Consider the following 5,000-nt stretch of genomic DNA (forward strand, 5'->3'; position numbering starts at 1 on the left):
GGCCCCTGTTCCACTATTTTTTTTTGTGTCCAACGGCCTCACAGCCGATGGGCGTCGTACGGCTCCACACCGGAGCGGACAGGCACTCGGGCGAACGTCATTCAAAACCGGCGCCAGGCGCCAGGTACCGCAGGCCAGCCGCTCCAGAGCTTCAGCGCTCGTACCACACAACAACAACACTTCCGCTAGTTTTGAGAGGCACGCGTGGTTCCGCACGCGGCGCACGGCCACTGCCGTACAGGTAGCGTGTTGCGCGACACGACACGACACGCACATCGAAAGACATGCAGTCTAGTCGGTAATGATCCTTCCGCAGGTTCACCTACGGAAACCTTGTTACGACTTTTACTTCCTCTAAATGATCAAGTTTGGTCATCTTTCCGGTAGCATCGGCAACGACAGAGTCGATGCCGCGTACCAGTCCGAAGACCTCACTAAATCATTCAATCGGTAGTAGCGACGGGCGGTGTGTACAAAGGGCAGGGACGTAATCAACGCGAGCTTATGACTCGCGCTTACTGGGAATTCCTCGTTCATGGGGAACAATTGCAAGCCCCAATCCCTAGCACGAAGGAGGTTCAGCGGGTTACCCCGACCTTTCGGCCTAGGAAGACACGCTGATTCCTTCAGTGTAGCGCGCGTGCGGCCCAGAACATCTAAGGGCATCACAGACCTGTTATTGCTCAATCTCGTGCGGCTAGAAGCCGCCTGTCCCTCTAAGAAGAAAAGTAATCGCTGACAGCACGAAGGATGTCACGCGACTAGTTAGCAGGCTAGAGTCTCGTTCGTTATCGGAATTAACCAGACAAATCGCTCCACCAACTAAGAACGGCCATGCACCACCACCCACCGAATCAAGAAAGAGCTATCAATCTGTCAATCCTTCCGGTGTCCGGGCCTGGTGAGGTTTCCCGTGTTGAGTCAAATTAAGCCGCAGGCTCCACTCCTGGTGGTGCCCTTCCGTCAATTCCTTTAAGTTTCAGCTTTGCAACCATACTTCCCCCGGAACCCAAAAGCTTTGGTTTCCCGGAGGCTGCCCGCCGAGTCATCGGAGGAACTGCGGCGGATCGCTGGCTGGCATCGTTTATGGTTAGAACTAGGGCGGTATCTGATCGCCTTCGAACCTCTAACTTTCGTTCTTGATTAATGAAAACATACTTGGCAAATGCTTTCGCTTCTGTTCGTCTTGCGACGATCCAAGAATTTCACCTCTAACGTCGCAATACGAATGCCCCCGCCTGTCCCTATTAATCATTACCTCGGGTTCCGAAAACCAACAAAATAGAACCGAGGTCCTATTCCATTATTCCATGCACACAGTATTCAGGCGGGCTTGCCTGCTTTAAGCACTCTAATTTGTTCAAAGTAAACGTGCCGGCCCACCGAGACACTCAACAAAGAGCACCCTGGTAGGATTTAAACGGGGTCCGCCTCGGGACGCGAAAGCACCCCTTCGGCTCGCCCCACCGGCAGGACGTCCCACGATACATGCCAGTTAAACACCGACGGGCGGTGAACCAACAGCGTGGGACACAAATCCAACTACGAGCTTTTTAACCGCAACAACTTTAATATACGCTATTGGAGCTGGAATTACCGCGGCTGCTGGCACCAGACTTGCCCTCCAATAGATACTCGTTAAAGGATTTAAAGTGTACTCATTCCGATTACGGGGCCTCGGATGAGTCCCGTATCGTTATTTTTCGTCACTACCTCCCCGTGCCGGGAGTGGGTAATTTGCGCGCCTGCTGCCTTCCTTGGATGTGGTAGCCGTTTCTCAGGCTCCCTCTCCGGAATCGAACCCTGATTCCCCGTTACCCGTTACAACCATGGTAGGCGCAGAACCTACCATCGACAGTTGATAAGGCAGACATTTGAAAGATGCGTCGCCGGTACGAGGACCGTGCGATCAGCCCAAAGTTATTCAGAGTCACCAAGGCAAACGGACCAGACAAGCCAATCCGATTGGTTTTGATCTAATAAAAGCGTCCCTTCCATCTCTGGTCGGGACTCTGTTTGCATGTATTAGCTCTAGAATTACCACAGTTATCCAAGTAACGTGGGTACGATCTAAGGAACCATAACTGATTTAATGAGCCATTCGCGGTTTCACCTTAATGCGGCTTGTACTGAGACATGCATGGCTTAATCTTTGAGACAAGCATATGACTACTGGCAGGATCAACCAGGGAGCTGCGTCAACTAGAGCTGAGCAGCCGGCCGCCCGGGAGTGTGTCCCGGGGGCCCGCGCGAACACGCAAGCGTCCGCTCAATTATTCTGCAAACAGGAGGAGGCCGAGCTCCCCTGCACGATACACCTCGAAACCCTCTCAGGTCCCGGCGGCGCGCAGCGCCGTCCTAGGTACTTGGTCGGTTTCGAGAGAGGCGCAATCGCCCGGAGTTAGGCGAGTAGACGGTTTTAGTGCGAACACCCTTGCTCCCAACTGAGCTTGCCGCTGCCGACAGAGGCCCGGGAGCGTGCTGTCGTGGCATTGCCGGCGGGAGACAACACGCGCCACCTATGGTGACCGGCAGCTCCAACGCCAGCGCCACACAAGGGCAAAGCCCCACTTGGGTGCAGAAGCGAACTCTCCCAGCACAGCGCACGCGCCAACACGTCCGCACAACTGCGATACAAACCACCTGCGAGAACCGCTGGGGCGACCGAGCAGCAGACGGCGTCGCGGCGCCGAGTGCCAGGCGGCGGCGCATCCTCAACGCACACAGTCCTCAATCAGACCAGCACACTGCAGATGTCCACCGCGCTTCGCACCGGGCTCGGCTGAACCAACTTTGGCCGCCAGGCGCCGCGTGCAGGGTGCGCCGCAGCGTAGCTGCGCCGCCTGCCGGGCCCGTCGGCTGGCGCTCCTGCCACTCGGCGCCCCCCACCAGCCGCCTGTTGCGCGTGCGCCCACGCAGCGCGCGGCCAACACGCCGGGCGGCCCCCCTTCACCGGCCGGGAACAGTCCCACCAAGCCACCGCCGCGTATCGCTTCATACCCACATGGGCCTAGTCACGTGTGTGGATGTGGCGGGTACCGCTGAAACAACCGGTTAATAGCTGTACCGATCGTCGCCATCACAGATTCACCTCCAGCGTGAACAACCGCTCAACAACGGATTTCCAGTTCATTTGCGTATCTTGGGCAGTAAACGTAGATGTCCACCTACATTTGCGAATTCAACAATTCTTGCATGCCAGGATGTCATGTGTCACGACACGCTACATCAGACCACATACACACTGCGACATGTGCAGAAGAGAACACGTGGAAGGTGGCCCGCGCACGTATGCGATGTCCCTTCCGCGATCCACTGTCAACCGGCATCTGCGGCATGTCCCAGATATGGAACGCGGTCCACCAGGGTAGCACTTTGTGTGAGGCAATACGACAAAGTCGGAATACACGCGTCACTACATCACACGGCTCACGCTGACCTGACCTGACTCACCGCACCACCACCCCCAGCGACCCAGGGTGACATACAATGCGTTCGTACGTTCCTCCCACACGCCTCTACGGCGTACCACAGTGCAACCTAGCTGTTATTGGGAGACGAGACAAGTAGCATCGAGCACAACATATGGAAATTGAGATTCGACACCGTTGGGCACAGCCAGCGTACGGTCACACGTATCACACTACTTCACTCTGTACGTAACGACCGATGATCGGTACAGCGTGTGGGTTACGCGTACGACATCAGCGGACAATGGACACAGACCATACCACGACGTACACTGAGGGCGTCGACATCTGAACGCAACTGAACAGCTGCGAGGCTCATTTAACACTCAAACGCCAGACCGACCAGCTTGAGAGGACGGAGACACAAAGTGAGGGGCAGAGGGGGGGGGGGGGGGCGATATAGTCCTATTGCAGTACAATTGACAGTGGATAGCGGGAATATGTGGAAAGTAAGCAACACTCGCAAGACATCTACATGAGGATAACAACGACACCAGAGATTCCGAGCAGTGAACTATGTTAGGCAAAGGGACAACGTGGGTTAGGTTAAGGGACAACGTGGGTTAGGTTAAGGGACAACGTGGGTTAGGTTAAGGGACAACGTGGGTTAGGTTAAGGGACAACGTGGGTTAGGTTAAGGGACAACGTGGGTTAGGTTAAGGGACAACGTGGGTTAGGTTAAGGGACAACGTGGGTTAGGTTAAGGGACAACGTGGGTTAGGTTAAGGGACAACGTGGGTTAGGTTAAGGGACAACGTGGGTTAGGTTAAGGGACAACGTGGGTTAGGTTAAGGGACAACGTGGGTTAGGTTAAGGGACAACGTGGGTTAGGTTAAGGGACAACGTGGGTTAGGTTAAGGGACAACGTGGGTTAGGTTAAGGGACAACGTGGGTTAGGTTAAGGGACAACGTGGGTTAGGTTAAGGGACAACGTGGGTTAGGTTAAGGGACAAATTGAGTTAGGTTAAGGGACAAATTGAGTTAGGTTAAGGGACAAATTGAGTTAGGTTAAGGGACAAATTGAGTTAGGTTAAGGGACAAATTGAGTTAGGTTAAGGGACAAATTGAGTTAGGTTAAGGGACAAATTGAGTTAGGTTAAGGGACAAATTGAGTTAGGTTAAGGGACAAATTGAGTTAGGTTAAGGGACAACGTGGGTTAGGTTAAGGGACAAATTGAGTTAGGTTAAGGGACAAATTGAGTTAGGTTAAGGGACAAATTGAGTTAGGTTAAGGGACAAATTGAGTTAGGTTAAGGGACAAATTGAGTTAGGTTAAGGGACAAATTGAGTTAGGTTAAGGGACAAATTGAGTTAGGTTAAGGGACAAATTGAGTTAGGTTAAGGGACAAATTGAGTTAGGTTAAGGGACAAATTGAGTTAGGTTAAGGGACAAATTGAGTTAGGTTAAGGGACAAATTGAGTTAGGTTAAGGGACAAATTGAGTTAGGTTAAGGGATAATCTGGTACAACCACAGTTAGGTTAAGCGATAATCTGGTACAGCCACAGTTAGGTTAAGCGATAATCTGGTA

The 5,000-nt window shown here is 53.2% G+C and overlaps 1 non-coding gene across 1 annotated transcript; it reads right to left on the minus strand.

Moving 5' to 3' along the window:
- Positions 1–299: 299 nt before the first annotated feature.
- LOC126313476 (small subunit ribosomal RNA) lies at positions 300–2,192 on the minus strand. The gene has a single exon (XR_007555166.1). It is a non-coding gene; the product is annotated as a small subunit ribosomal RNA (ribosomal RNA).
- Between the last annotated feature and the right edge of the window lie 2,808 nt (positions 2,193–5,000).

This window comes from Schistocerca gregaria, unplaced genomic scaffold (genome assembly GCF_023897955.1).
Source record: "Schistocerca gregaria isolate iqSchGreg1 unplaced genomic scaffold, iqSchGreg1.2 ptg000483l, whole genome shotgun sequence".
In the NCBI taxonomy this organism is placed as follows: Eukaryota; Metazoa; Arthropoda; class Insecta; order Orthoptera; family Acrididae; genus Schistocerca; species Schistocerca gregaria.